At 40.4% G+C, this 16,294-nt stretch overlaps 1 protein-coding gene and 1 long non-coding RNA gene across 2 annotated transcripts in view; one reads left to right on the forward strand and one right to left on the reverse strand.

The window, feature by feature from the left end:
* XCL1 (X-C motif chemokine ligand 1) overlaps positions 1-16,294 on the forward strand; it is a 123,419-nt gene that overhangs the window by 81,310 nt on the left and 25,815 nt on the right. Inside the window, exon 2 of the mRNA XM_021668031.2 lies at positions 3,655-3,788. The gene's annotated coding sequence lies outside the window, so the exon portion shown is untranslated. The remainder of the gene's footprint in view (positions 1-3,654; positions 3,789-16,294) is intronic.
* Positions 1-16,294, reverse strand: part of LOC105711766 (uncharacterized) — a 157,034-nt gene that overhangs the window by 8,831 nt on the left and 131,909 nt on the right. The window lies entirely within an intron of this gene.

Raw genomic sequence — 16,294 nt, forward strand, 5'->3', positions numbered from 1 at the left:
CTCTTCTATTTTAATCTATAGTTGTCCCAGCCTGTAGGCCCCTTGCAAATGTCACTACTTCTTTCCTGCCTCCCCCTCATTCTCTTCTGCGACTTTTTAGGGCTTTCTATGGGCAGAGCTTCTATTTAAGGGGGCTGGACGAATGATGCAGGATGCCTCCTCGCTTCGTCTGCAGGAGGGCTGAAAACCACATTGCTCAAGTCCAGCATATTTGCCTAAAAGAAACATGTTCCTTCACAAAATATTCTACTTCCTAATTTGTCATACCAAATGACGTGGAAAAATCTCCCTTTTTTTCTGTTCTCTCTTTCATGCTAATACCTGAAAAGGGAAAGTGGATGGAAGTAAAAGCAAATTTACATGAGGCTGAGTGCATGTGGTCGAGTTCATCATTCTCCATTGAGAACTCTTCCAATGTGCACTTAGACTCTGTCCCAGTACTAATCCCAATTATGGGTACAATGAGGTGAAGAAAAATATTTGGATTGATTCCTTTTAGAGACAAAACTATATTTATTTGTTTGGAAGAAATACTTTGATAAGTTGATTGAGTTTGAATTGTGAGACTCCAGGGTATGTGCAAGCAATGACGTTTGCTCTTCTAACTTGTAAGGGTGACATAAAGAGTAGAATGCATTTTGCTTTGAAAGGGAAGGGTGCCAAGAGAGGAAAAAGAGACCAAGGGTGACGTGACGGAAGACCGTGGGCTACATGATGCAACACCATCCCTTCATCCCCTGCTCCCCTGAAAATCAGAAAAGTTACTGATTTTCCAAGTTCTTGATGGGAATCACTTTGTTTTTGCAGAAATCTGAGGAGCTGAGTGTGTCTTGTCAGCACTGATGTGGAGTTGAAACAGAAACAGTATATTTAGAGGTAGTAGATGGAGGCAGAAACTATGACAAGAAAGAAAGGGTCTCTAGGAATTTGCAGAAACTATGGGGAGAGTTTTGGTTTCACAAGGGCTGTGGAATTTGAGGCTTTAACCTAAACCTGAAAGTCAGAGGGACAGAGGGGTCCCTTATGACCACGAGGTTGCAGGAGGAAAGTGATACGGTTATCATAAAGAACTGCAAAGCTTCTTATCCTGTAGAATACAGTTTAGCTACTTCACAACAGCTTGATTAGGCTTGTCCACCTTCTCTGCCCACTCCTTTTGCTTGCTGACTGTTGCACTGAAATTGTGGACCAGTTGGCACTATCAGTGCTTATATGTGCTAGACAAACACTGGGTGTTTCTTCCCTTCAGACTCCAGGACTCAAGGAACTTATTGATCACAGAAAACCTTGTGAGTATGTGTGTAGCAGTGAATCTATACATAAGCCAAAGTCCAGTCCCTTAAAACCAGAGTCAGTGGCCTTCAACAAATCAAGGTACTCTCTGCTTATGAGAGAAGTCTATGTGCAAATTTAATTTTGAATATCGTGTAAATTGAATCACATTTTACATGTGTCATAAGCTAACTCTAACATCGAGAACATGTCTGGAATTAACAAATACTCTGAATCTGGATCTTTAAATTCTTAGATTCTGAAGAGATTTCACAAGAAACAAAGTATGAAAAAAACCTCATCAATTAATAACTTAAAAGAGCAGGTAACTTGATAATCAGAGAGAGGACCCACATCATAAACTCTGAGAAAAGGCAGCAGCCCATCAGGAACTTACAAATAAAGCCCCCACCTTCCTGGGACAGAGCACCTGGGAAAAGGGGCAGTTGTGGGCTCTGCTTCAGCAGACTTAAATGTCCCTGCCTGGCAGCTCTCTGAATGGAGCAGCAGATCTCCCAGCACTGTGCTTGAGCTCTGATAAGGGACAGACTGCCTCCTCAAGTGGCAGTCTCACCGGAATTCACTATCATGAAGACAGCACCAAGCAGTGAGGGACCTGCCCTCAGGAATCAAACATCTCAATCCAAAGATTGAAAACCAGTGCTCTAGGTTGACTTTTCCTAATTCTGCTTTAACTTCATCATGCTTTATTTGTGTGACACAAATATCCATTCTTGGGGCATTTGAATTAATCAACTTCCTATGGTGAGTTCAGTCAGTAACTGTTTATTGAACACCTATTTCATGCCTGGCATCGTAGTCTATTCTGGGGGTATAAAAGTGAACAAGAAACCACTGTTCCAAGGAGCTTAACATCTATTTGAAAGGAAGTTTAGTGTATGATTTGTTTTCTCTGTAAGTTAATCAGATTAATATTTTAATCGTGGACCATTGGAGATTGCATTCTGATTTTTCTTTTTGCCAGAATGATGATTGATGGTGCTATTTTCATCCTTTAGGGCATCAATAGTAAAATGAGCATTGCAACCATGAAACCCTTCAATCCTCAGCACGGTCTGTGCCCAGCTCAGAGAGCATAGAATGCTGCCAGCTCTAACTTTTCTGCATTTTCCTCAGAAAGTTTGAGTATGGCTTGAAACAAAAGCCTTCAGTATTTTCGACTCCATTAGGGCTGCTCTGTTTAGTTGAGCAGTTTGTACATTGTATAAGGGTATTCAGCTGAGGAGGCAGGAGGAAGCTGAAATTCAGCCTAAGCACTGCTCTTTTAGCCCTCTATGAGACCACTTCTGCACAGAGAGACACACTTTTCCAAGTTGTCTGGCCAGAAGGGATGACTTTTTATAATTTGCATGATGATGGTATATAATTTAGCAGGTAATCTTACTGACCACAACAATTTCCTAATTCAGTACAATCCACAGAGCTTATGTTTACTGCAGAGGTATCATTTGAAATACTAGGGACCATATGTTTATCCCAAGAAAGAAATGACTCAGAAAATATATTTATGAAACATTAAAATGTTAGGACTGAAATTTTTTTTTGGAAAACATGTTTAGCCATCTAATTTTCCATGTGTAGAAAACGACTTTGAATTTCAGAACTTAATGGAAAGTTGGAGACCATTGTGTTTAACTTTCTTCATAGGTGAAAAAAATCAGTGCCCAGAGAGGAAAAGCAACTTTTCCAGGGTCACAGTCACCCAGGCCTCCTAAGTCCTAATCCAGTGTCCTTTTGATTTTACTATATTTATCGCCACACAGCTAGTTAGTGGCAGAATGAGTGCAGACCTCAGGCCATCGATACAAATCAAGTAATATCAAGACAGCTTCCTAATTCAAACACAGGAGTCTCGGGCTGTGCCACTAAAACTGGATGGCTAGTCTTACCTTTTCCTTGTGAAGCCTCCTAATATTGGGCAACCAGGGCATCTTTCGCCTGTGTTGCCTCTAAAGAGCTCCTTTTAAGTAGTCATCCTTTCTTCTCTCAGATGTCTCTATATCCTGACCCACTTCTGAGTTAGGTGCAGGAACTGTGGTTGCTGTGATTGTACTTTCACATGTAATCCACCAGCAAAGATTGAGAAAAATCACTTTCTCTTCTGATGTAATCACTACCCTGTAATCGAGGGAAAGCAGAGGGGGATAAAGTAATCATCTCAGTATCACTCTGCACCTGTTGTGTGTTAGTCCCCCAGGTGGCAGTGCTTACATGTGAAGGTGACACATCTCAAGGAGGCTGTTCTGGTGGGAATTGCTCTCTGGTGGGAGCGTGTTCTTACTTCTTCGTATTTCAGAGAGTTCTGCCATGCTGCCCTTCTTTGCAGAGCTAATGGGTCACGGATGACCATTCTTTTTACAGTTGCTCTGTCTGACACGAATGGCATCATTGTCTGGCAACCTGATGAGAGATCTATTTTGGAGGCGAATGCAAGAGATGAGGGTTCTGATGGCCCACCTCATGTCCTGGCTTTGCCACATGGTTGGATGACTTAGGTGAGTCACTTTATCCTGTCTGCATCTCAGTCTCTTCACGAATCAAATGGACATAATCAGACCTGCTGTTTTCCCTTACAAGGCTCTTGGAAGGATGAAACAAGGTAAGGGATGTGCAAATGCTCATAATGCCAGAGAGCTCTATAGTGTAAGCATCACTAGGCTCTCTAGTGTAAGCCAGAGAACTGGCTAGGATGGAGAGGTAGAAGGCAGGGTGGGGAGATGAGTGGCATTGTCTATCAAAGGGTCCTGAGGCCCTCTTGGGGGGATTCCTGGCAATTAGCTCTCGGGCTAGGCTTGGGAGGCTGAGTGGGAGGTGTGGAGTAGAGGGATGGGGTTGGGGGACTCCTACCAGATGGAGAGGCCCTAGACGCAGCCTCAGCTTCCCACAAGGTCTCTCGGTGCTATCAGTATGGGAATGCAACTCCTGAGCATCCAGTACCCACACCCAGAACTTTCGCCTCCTACTTCCAAGGCCACTTTCATGGATCCCTATTTTTTAAAAAAGAAGAGCAACGTGGGGTAGGACCCCTCTTATAGACAGAGTGAAACTAGAGCAAACCTCTTGATGTGTTCAGTTGTGCATGACCAAGCATCTCCATGGAATTTCAAAAGATGGCAGCTGCATAATCTGTGCTGATACCTCTGTCTGTGAATTTCAGCCCACACCATGCAGTATCTGCATGATGTTCACGTGAGCATCTCCCTCAGTGCGGGTGGGCATGGGGCATTAAGAATGGAAGACGAATGTGTGTCTCTGACTATGTGTCTTTGTATTCCAGAGCCAAAAATAAGTACCCTGCAGAGTGCTTGCTTTACTGTGCAGGCGTCCTTTAATTTTTGGTGTCACTCATCAAGTGTTGAGAGTAATAATTATTTATAGTGTTTATTGCTGTCTTTGGCATTGTGCTGCTTGAATATTCCTGGTAGGGGGAAGGGAAGAGTATTGTGGAGAGGAGTGGGTATAAGAAGAAACTGGCTAAGGATCTTAGAGCTTGAGGATGGAAGGAACCTTAAAGAGCATTTCTTCTCGTCTTTTCTCTCCTTTTCTGGTAAGTGGTCCTGCAGACTCTGTCCAAACACATTCAGTGATGCATAATTTACTGCTTCTCAAGTCAACCTGTTTCCTTTCTGGACAATTGCAATGGGAGAAAATAATTTATAGAGTTATGCTGAAATATGCTTTCTTCTATTTTCTATTCTTTGATTTCAGTTATATCCTAAAGATATTATTTCTAGATAGATCAACCCTACATGATGCATTCAAAAGACATTGTCATAATAGTCCTACTGTTGCCTACAGGGATTTAATCAGAGTTTTAGGCATGGTAGAAACTGAAATTTCTCTAAGAAGCAGTCTTGTAGATACCCTTTAGGACTTATATTAGAGGAAGTTTTAGTAGAACCTGCAAAATGGTAAAAAAATGGAATCCCAGATAGCAATGGGATCTATACAATTCAGGAATATTTTAAAAATCCTTAAGACAATGTATGAAGGACCCATTTATTGCCCACATTATGCCAGACATAGTTCTGGGGCTGTGTCTACAGTGGCAGACACAATAGGCAAAGTACCTGCCTTCCTGAAGCATACCTCAAATGAGCACAAGACCCCAAATCAAATGAGTAAACTAGTCAGTATCATAACACGATAAACACTATAAAGAAAATGAATAGGGCAAAGACACAGACAGCAACTCTGTGTTTATCTGTAATTTTGAAATAGGAAAACATATCAAAAAAATTTTTGTGAGTTATTCTTTGGGAATATAGTTATGGAATCTTTCCCTCATCCAGGAGTAATAAAGATATTCTCCTATGTTTTCCTTCTTTCCCTTCCTTTCCTCCTTTTCTTCCTTCCTACCTTCCTTCCTTTCTTCTTCCCCTCTTCCTCCTTCCCTTCTTTCCTTCCTTCTTGCATTTAATTTATCAGAAGCCTATTTTTGTATGTGGTGTAAGGTAGGAATCTTATTTTATTTTTCTCTGTAAAATAAGCAAAAGTTTCCAACAACACATTCTGAATGATATACCTTATTCTCATCTGATCATAGTTTATATATGTACATACATACACACATATTTATGTGTATGTGTATATATATATGCATAATTTATAAACATGATTCTGAGCTTTCTATTGTTCTGGTTGTTAATCTCTAAATTAGCACTACTGTGTTTTTTATTAGCACAGCTCCATCTTATGTCTTAATATTTGATAGGGCAAATCTTTACTCTTGGTTTTTCTTTTCCCAACTTGCTTTAGCTGTCTGTGAATATTTTTGCGCCATATAAATTGAAAAATTTGATTAGAAAGTTTCTTCCAAAAACTCTATGGAAATTTTAACTGGAATTGCATTGAATAGTAGACTAATTTGAGGAAAAGTGACATCCTTACAATGTTTGTCATCTGGTTCATAAATATTTATGTCTTTTTTGTCTTTTAATAGACCCAAATATTTCTTTTATATCAAAATATAAATATGAAGCAGAATGCAAAATCATCACAATTTTGACATAAATCATGAAGTTTCAATGAACTGTTACACTTCCAGTGTATTATAACTCCTTCCTACCAAGACTTTCTTTCCTTTAGGAGAGATCTCTCTCCTCTGCCCTTGAGACTTAGCTGGACAAGTTTTGCCCATATACATAGTCCTGCAAGCAAACTCTCTCATGAGTGGTTAAGTAGGTGGCTGCTGGAGTCAGATCAGTTGGATTCAAATCCCGAATCAATCATTTGTTAGCTGTGTAACCATGGACAAGTGCTTTAACCTCCCAAAATTCTTAGTTTTGTCAGTAACACAATGAAGAATCCATAAGAGATGTATGTCAAATGCTTAGCAGAGTGCTAGAGATGCAGTAAGTGCTCAGTAAATGTTTGTTAGTGACTATTAGAAGCAATTTTAAGCTATTCTTGCTATGCTCTATCACATGTGCATGTGACTGTACCTGTCAATAAAAAAAGAGAAGAACTGTTTGTTTAAACATTAAATAAGCTTTCTGAGGCAAGTGCAGTCTAAAGCTATTCCTTGTTCACTTCAAATGCATAATTATTAAAAAAAATCAAATGTCTGAGGTTAGTCTCCACAAACAAAAAACTAAAACAGGCTACAAAAGAATAAAGTTGAGGCATCTGGTAGCAGAGAAGTGGATGCAATATTAAGTTTTTAACAGAAACAAGATAAAAGCTTTGCAATGGGAATTGTGAGTGATTTTGTGGCCTGAGTTAGTATATCCAGAGTGAAAGTAGAGACCAAGAGGCTGAGAGAGAAACTCTATAGTGATCACTTAGCAGAGTTTTCACTACTCTTGGTTTGGGGCAAGGGCAGAAGCAACAGGAAGGAAGGGTTGAAGCGTGTTTTATTATAAAGCTAAGCTGCAGTTGCTCAGGAAACCACAATATTGAAGACATTCTCTTGAAGGAACTGTTTAAGGTGACACCAAGAGCAAGTCATAATACTGAAGTCAGTGAAAGTGACTGCCAATGCAGGAGCTACTTCTTGAGTCACCTAAAGAGTTGATGTCCCACCCCCACTAGGGGGGATCGGGGTCCACAGATATCGGACTCTTAGGAGAAGTCAACTTTACTGCCGCTGGAACTTTGAATAAACATCCAAGGTTAAATCAAATACTAATCAGTAGTAGTTTACAGAGGAGGAAGACTCAGCCTATGCCTGGGGAGGTTTAATTTTAATTTTTTTTTTTTTTTTTTTTGAGACGGAGTCTCGCTGTTGTTACCCAGGCTGGAGTGCAATGGCGCGATCTCAGCTCACCGCAACCTCCGCCTCCTGGGTTCAAGCAATTCTCCTGCCTCAGCCTCCCGAGTAGCTGGGATTACAGGCACACGCCACCATGCTCAGCTAATTTTTTGTATTTTTAGTAGAGACGGGGTTTCACCATGCTGACCAGGATGGTCTCGATCTCTTGACCTCGTGATCCACCCGCCTCGGCCTCCCAAAGTGCTGGGATTACAGGCGTGAGCCACCGCGCCCGGCCCCCTCATTTTAATTTTGAAATCAACAGTTATTTTTAAAAATTTTTCCAACATAAAGGCAGGTAGTTTATGTCTAATGGCTGTTTATAAAACTCTTAACTAAATCATGTTTTTATAAAAAATGTATACTTATGATGGGCTCTAACAAGGTATTATTTATTACTTCTTTCTCTTATCCGTACCAGGCAACAGTTTAACTGTAGACCAAATTGCTAATATGATTAGTTCCTGGTGGAAATAATGAAATTGAAAATGCAAAGAATCAGGAGTTTATAACGAGTTTCTAGGGGAATGCATTTATGAATTCAAATTTTTAAGAGAATAGCAAATATATATAGTTGATATATTAGATATTATACTAAGTGTTAAACTTTCCACTGGATCATTCCCATTAGCATACAGACTTGATATTTTTTCTCTCATGTAAGAAGCAAAATAAACAAAACGCCCTCCTTGACTCTACTTCCACTTCAGCTACAGTCCTTTTACCCTCAAGCCTCTATAGCGACGCTTATGGGGCAACTGTAGTCTAAAATTATTCTCTTTAAAGAGTTGTCATTAATTCCTCTCCCAGGCCTTCTCAAACCTTCTTCAAAGGTTTCTGCTGTTAGTGATCCACTGATACTTTTTCCCTTATGGTCATTCTGTGTCAAATCCAACTATTTCTAATTTCTGACAAATTACAACATTTGGCAAATTTGCTCACGTACAAACACGCTCCTGCCTTGACTTTCATGATAACCACACGAGATTGCTTTTTCTTCTGTGTTTCTCTCTACTTCCCAGTTTTCCTTGCTGGTTCCTCCTCACCTTCCCAATCTGTATCCAAGGCTCAGTCCTGAACCTCTTGTTTTTTTTGGTCAACTCTATCTACATGCCTTGCCCATTATTAAGGCTTTAAGTGACACATATAAACTGATGACTCCAAAATTATTATTTCCAGCTTAGAAATGTCCTCTGGATTCCTGACCCAGGTATCTGTCTACTTGACATTTTCATGTGGATGTCTACTAAGCACCTAAACTTAATATGACCAAAACAGAGCCCCTAATATTCTCCCTGAAACCAGTAACTACTATATTTTCCCACTTCAGTTAATGGCAGCACCTTTCTTCCAGCTGCTCCCATCAAAAGCCTTGGTCTCATCCAAGCCTTGGTCTCTCTTCATTGTCTAACATTCTACACCCAGTTTGTCAGCAAATCATGTCAGTTCTACCTTCAAAATAAACCAGCATCTGAGCCTTCCTCATTAGCCTCTGGTTCAATAGGAGGTAATAACCTCCTAAGTGGTCTCCCTGTGTGTGTCCTAGCCCTCTGCAATCTACTATTAGCACAGCAGACAGGTAAACTGTTGAAGCATAGGTCAGATTGTATTACATCTCCTCACACATTTTCCCAATGTCTTCATTTCTCACTCAGAGTAAAAGACAAAGTCTTACCAACAATCTATAAGGGTTAGAATGGCCTTGCTCCCTGTCACCTCTCTGCCTTCATTTTTTACCACTTCTCTCCTTTGATTTCTCAAACCATCTAATTTGAACATCTTGAATATTTCTTGAATACGTCTGACACATTCTCCTCGAGGCCTTTGAACTTGCTGTTTTCTTTCCTTTCCTGGAGTGTTACTCCCCTAGATAGCTGTGTGGCTAACTCCCCCATTCCCTCTAGCTCTTTTCCCTAGAGTCATCTACTCAGCGAGGCCTGTTTTCCAGCTACCTTATCTAAAATCTCATTTACTCCCTCCCCGATATCTCGTCCTCCCCCTCTATCCTTTCTTTTTTTTCTCTTTAATACTTAATGACTTCCTGGTTTATAATATACTTACATAAGTATAATAAATTTTACTTATATAATCCTGTGATTAACTTTCCATCAGAATGTTTGCTCCACGAATTCAAAGATTTTGCTTGTTTTGTTCACTCTTGTAGCCCTGGTTCTTAGAAATAACGGCTGACATGTTGTAGGCCTCAATAAATATTTGTTGCATAAGTGAATTAAACCAAATGTAGACAAAGAGAAATGATTTCTTAGAACTCTGTCCCAACATTGTTCTCTCTAAACGTACATTTAAAAATAATTCTTTCATCCTTTCAAGTGGAATATTTTTTACCATTCTTAGCCACAGCACCATTATAATCTTTAGCCACCAGAATTTTCAAACACTGAAATATGACAGCATCAGTGTTACCTAACTGCACCATATTTTAATCAGTCATTTATTGAGTACCCATTTTGTTCCTAGAACTGGGTATTTGGTGAACTGTTACTGGAATAGAGATATTTGGAGACAAACAGCTCTTATTTACCAACTGTGTGATGACCCCATGCAGTTACAAAATCTCTGGGCCTCAGTTTCTTCCTCCTTTAATAGAGACAATAACACACTCTCCTCCAAGTTGTTGAAAGATGTATGAAACTTCAATCTATGCATAACTGCATACTTCTTGATACTTTTGGCACAAGAAAAGCAGCTTCCTTAGAACAGTTTTTCTGGTATTGACATAAATTTATCACATATGCTTTTGCAAACATTACAGATGTTGCTGCCCATTATTGCCTGCTGGGTGGGTAGAATGGAGCTATGACATGCATCCACGGCAGTGTCCCATACAGGCTGTGTGAACGTGAGTATGTGGGTGTCAGGGGCAATAGTTTGCTTTTACCACATGTACCCACACAGAATACAGTACACAGAGCACACACTGAATTAAAATTCTGGAACCCTGCCTCAGATGGGGAAGTTGAATGAAGAGAGAATCAAAATGTGAGACTTATACGGTGGCGAATGGAGAAAAGGTCAGCTTTTCCACTCACACAGTGGCTCACCCAGACCGCTGATTTCTCTTGCATAGCCTGCCCTAGGCAGACGGCCCCCTCTCCAGCCTGCTGGTTAGTTGGCTGCACTGGTGATCCCACACCCAGGGGAATCTCCAGTTCAGAACCTTAGAGTCACCTATGGAAAGTCTAATGACTAAGATTTTAAGTCAGAGAACAGCAAAGGGTGAGAAACTTGGGGGCCGAGAGGCAGGACAGAGACTTCCTCCTCTGTCTGTCTTCAGCTTTCCTCCCCTCAGCGCTCTCAAAACAGAAATTATTTCTCACCTGCTCCACTGCCTCCCCCCAGCCTCAGCTTCAGGATGGTCTACCACAAACATTCTGTCCTGACTGCTAGCGGAGAAACCACTAATCTTTCTGCTGTCAGGCACCAAGCAGGGGAAGATTCAGCTTGGGCCAGACCCACCACCGCCAAAAATCATGTTGATCTTTGGCTGGCCAGAGTGAAGAGGGAATGAGGCTGACGAGGGAGCTCTGGAAAAGACACATTGCCTCTTGCCTCTTGTAGGTCTGAATGTAAGCAGAGGAAAAAGACATTGATCATCGGGAAACTTAGCTTGGGAGATCTTTGAGGATGGGAACCAGTTGCCCTCTATAACTCTGAGGCTGCCACTGGCGTAATCTCCAGCAGTGGTGGTCATTCAAAAATGTGGAATACATAATTGAATAAAGGAAGAGGGGATATGGGATTATTCCCCGGAAGGTAACTGAGTGCTTGCTAGCTCAGGGTGGCAGAAAGGAAATAACTTTCTCTTTGTGTTTTTTTCCTAAGGGGTCAAGAAGCATCAGGAATGCTCAATTATCTTCTGTAAATAACAACAAGAAGCTTGCAGCAAGTTGCAGCTTGCAACTGCTTTGTAGATGCCATTTAGCACTAGGAACAAGCTGTTTTTAAGTCACGATTAAGACGTAACTTGGCTAGGGGACAACTTCTTCAAGGGCCGCTGGCCTGGGTACTGAGTAATAGTCTTACCTATTACCCATGGGCCGGGCAACTGCACTCACAGGTGGAGTAGACCATCCTAACCATGGTCTGACTTGAGGGAAGGGTGATCCAGGCAGAGGAAGCAGCATGTGAGAAGGCCTGAGGTATGACAAAGCAGCATCTTAGAAGTGACTTAATAAATGAGGAAGAAGCGATGAAACTTAGCCAATAGTATTAGAAGACCCAAACAAAGTGAGAAATGTAGTCATTATTTCTATTTCACCTAATTTGATGGAATCACGGGTTAACTTTTAGGGTGAGGTATCTGCAAATCAGAGCTTGGGCTTAGGGTTAAAGCTTTTGAGGCAGGCTCTGCTCTGCCCCTGCACCCTTCTTTGCCCTCACCCACATAACATTACAGAAAGGATGTTGCCACTTTTGATTCTTTCTGGAATAAGCAAATCTCCAGATTGCCTCAATTTTACTGACAGAAGGAAAGGGGGGCTTGCTTTAACAGTGTCTGTCTGTTACCTGCTGAATCCGATGGTCGCAATTTGAGTTCCAAAACGTGGCTTCTTGGTTCTCCTTGCTTTGTTTTCAGTTTTGTTTGTGGGTTTCTTTGGTCTTTGATAAGTTAGTTTTATTGGATACCTCTTGTTTGTCTGCTTGGCTCTCCTTCCAATTTTCTGAAAACTACCCCTCTTCTGCTATCCTATACAAATGTTTACCTCTGTTCCCCAGGAACCTTGAGTGGGGCTTGAGAGATTCCAGTTTCAGTCTGGCTGGGACTTTGAACAGAGAACATGAAAACCAGGGGGGCCATGATGCACCATGTGTCCTATTAGAGGTAAAGAAGGCTAGCCTGCTGTGAGGGAATGTGAGATTGAAAGTGAGGCCTTGGAGTCTCTGAAAGGCTCTAATCCTGCGTTCAGATTGTTCTCTGGGCCTGGGTGCATCTCTGCCCATGGCATCTATGAGCTTCCCTTATACCCTTTTGATAATCCAGGCTATCCAGTATTTTATCTGGAGACCCTGGTTGGAGGAGACTGCAAAGAAACTCAGTCCAATTTTGATACAGAAATATGCTTTGCAGAGCTGGTTCCTGCCGCCACACTCCACTTCCACATTCCCTCTTCAAATAGAAACAAATCATATAGAAACAGACTCTTCCTGGTCAGGATTTTGTATTTAAATACCAAACTTCAAATGCAAAAGAAAGAGGAAAAGTTTAAGTTTTTTGGTAAATCGGGAAAAACTCCCATTCAGGTGTCCAGTCATTTAAGCAAAAGAAATTGTTTTGTTCTCCCTCTACTGAATTAAGTTACTAATTTTCCTCAAGTAACATTACTCTAAAGTATTCTTTTAAGAACTTTCATTCTCACATGCATAAGATTTTGCATAATATTAATACTATATTAATAACATCAACTAATAAATATTGAGTGCTTAATACATGCCAGGAAGTCTTCTAGGTGTTTTGCATGTGCTAACTAATTTGATTTTTGCAGCAGCCTCATCTGGTATATTATTATTTCCATTTTATATATATAGGGAAACTGAGGCACAGAGAGGTTAAATGCATTAAGTAGCTTGCTGGAGGTCACACACTTACTAAGTGATCAAATGGATATGAACACGGCAGTTCGGTTCCAAGCCAGGGCTATAAAGCACAACAGTAGATTACTCTTAGAGGTAGATATTCCACAAATAAACAACATCACATTAAATTAAAACGAGTTTACATTGAGTGTTCTGGGGTCTGAAACTGTATACCCATCTGGTTCTACAACTTTCCTAGAGTACCTGATTTTAACTGCTTGAGTAAATGGCTGTATGTCATGGCCTCTCCTGCAAGCCCTGAGCTTCCACGTAACTTAGGGTGAGAAGTTTTATAGTAAAGGAGATGAGTCTGTTTGCTAGATCATTCTTCTCTGCAGTTTTCTCCCATTCATCCTAGACTGACCTGGTGGGGCATGTAAATGACAAGTAGTCACTTTCTAGGAGGTGAAGAGCAGTCTGCCTTCCTGGGGTGCTCTTTGCTTTGGTCCAAACATTTTCAACTTTTTCCGCCATGCCTTTGAGCTGTCAGAAATAATTCAGTCATGTTTGAGTTCTGTGATTTTGCATGAATATGATCCCCGTGGGCATAAACCTGTCTGTAGAAATTTTCTTACAAAACTTTAGTACATATTCAAATAAAAAATAGAGCCTTTTACAGGATACCAAAAGAAACCCTTCTTTGTGGGCCTTTGGAATGGAAATTCTGTCCTTGTAATTTCCCATGGTGATTGTAAGTGCATGGTCTTTTCCAAAGCAATAATTGGCAGTGAGCAGTAAAAGTGGTGAAATATTTTCTTTTGTGGTGTTTTAAGCCTGCTACAGTTTTAAAGAGTTTAAGTGTAGGGCTTTATAGTGAAAGCAAATCATTAAATCCCCATGTTTATCTTCTGCATGCCAGATGAGGGTGCATCCCTAAATTCTTTCCCTGTTTGTCTTTCCCAGTTTCCCCTTTCAAAGACAAATCTTTAAACTGAACAGATGTTTTGAACTTCTACTCACATGGCCTAGCATCAGAACTTACGGAAACACGTCAGGGAGCACATAAATTGAGACAAGGAACCTGGCTTACCTGATCCCTGATGTTATCAAGGACAAGCAGTGGCTGGAGAAAGTTTGGTACATGTGACTCAGATAAGCTTCTGAGGAATGTCAGATGGTGGTCGGAGTGTAAGGGCTAATGGTTTTGAAAGTATTCATCACCATTGGTGACGAAATTTCACTGCACTTTTGGTTACTTTCAATAAACCACGTAGACATGCATTAGGGGTAGTGTGTGTGTGTGTGGTGTATTTGTGTGCATACGAGAGAGAGAAAGGGTGGGGGGAGACAATGAAGCGAGGGTAGGGGGAGAGAGTCTATGGAAGACAAATTATACTACTGCTAAGAAAACAGCAGTTGTATAATTTGTCTTCCACATGCTTTGTCTACAGCATCCCTGTTGTTCTCTCAGGATAAGCTTTAAGGAAAGTACCAGTGCTGTTAGTGGGGTCATTTCTACCGTGATTTTGTGCTACTTTATGAAAAGCAACCCTAGACTTGCTTTTAGTCCTTTTTATTGAGATGAATTCTGGTAATATAATGATTCTCATCCATGAAAACCAATAGATACCATTTATTTAACCCAGAAGTTGTACTTCTTGGAATTTGTCTAAATAAATGACTGGAAAAGTGCAAAAAGATATATGGGAAAAGTTATTCTCCACAGTCTGTTTCACACCGTCTTCCCACTGTGGAAATTACCTAAGTGTTTATCAATAGGTGAATAGTTAAATAAATTTTGTTACATGCTTTTAAGGGAATTCTTTGTGGCCATGAAAAACAATATAGATCTATTTGCAGACCTAGAATATGCTCATGTTTTATGTAAAAAGAAAACAGGCTAAGTAACAGTGTATATAATTCATTCTTATTTTTGGCATCTATCTATCTATCTATAACTAAATACATAGGAAGTATTTTGGAAAGATAATTACCAAAATGCTGGCAATAATGATCTCTGTACGGTAGAATTATAGATGATTTGAACTTCATTTCTTATCTGTTTTTCAAATATTTTTATGCAATTAATAAATTGCTTATATAATGAGGAAAAGTAAAATGACTTCACAGAAATTCATAGACCAAATATTGTCTTTGTTTCTACTAATACCACTTCCTCAGTGAAACTATCTCTAATTAACTGAAACAGATATAAGAAATTCTTTCAACAATATATAGTTTAAACATACAACTTCTATGGATCCACTTTGGCCACAAGATGATATACTGATTTCTTCTTTTGTTTGGATATGATACTATTATGCAATTATTTTTTTTTGAGTCTTAGAGCTGCTAATATTCAAAAATTTGGCTTACTCAGGCTTAAAGTCCTTGTGTTGTCTGAAAATATTTAATTATTTTCTCTCTTGTTACCAATGTTCCTAAGCTGGTACCTCCAATCAGATAGAGAGCCTTACCTTGTCTTTTAGGCACTTTGAAATAAAAGGATCATCCCATGTTTGGCAGATAGCAAAAGTAAAAAGCATTAATTGAGGACCCACTATAATCTGTTAAATTCTTTTGATTAAGATCACTTACTTTTACAAAATAACCTATTGAGACAGAAATTATCCCCATTTTCAGAAGAACAAATACAAATTTGGGAAAGCTGGCTGATTGATAGCATCATACAGGTAGCCATTGGCAAAGCCAAGACTTAGACCTAGCTCTGTTGACTTAGTTCCTGTAAGGCCGGTTGCCTCGCCGGGAGCCCCCCCCCACTTTTTTCCAAAAGCTTGGACATGCTCGGGCATGTTCCCTTCTCCCCTTCTTGCACAGCCTGGCTTCCCCTTAAAGAACCCAGTATGCAAGTGGGGTCTTTTGATTCTAGCCAATAGCAGCCAAGTCTTTCTAGCCAATAGCAGCCGAGTCTTACTAGCCAATAGCAGCCGAGTCTTTCTAGCCAATAGCAGCCGAGTAATTCTAGCCAATAGCAGCCAAGTCCTGTATGCAAACAAAGGCTTGTAACCTTACCCAATAGTAGTCCTGCTCTCCCACAACCAATCGAGCTCCTCCACTCCCTATAAAACCCCACATCTGAGAGGAGTCCATGCGACTTCTCCGGCCCCTCCTGTCAGACTGCAGAACCTTGCCCGGGAGCCTGAATAAACCCTTTATATTGGATTTTCTTGTGTTGGCCTCAGTTTCTTCCTT

The sequence above is a fragment of the Aotus nancymaae genome, unplaced genomic scaffold (assembly GCF_030222135.1).
Source record: "Aotus nancymaae isolate 86718 unplaced genomic scaffold, 86718_ANA_hifiasm-v0.15.2.pri h1tg000108l, whole genome shotgun sequence".
In the NCBI taxonomy this organism is placed as follows: Eukaryota; Metazoa; Chordata; class Mammalia; order Primates; family Aotidae; genus Aotus; species Aotus nancymaae.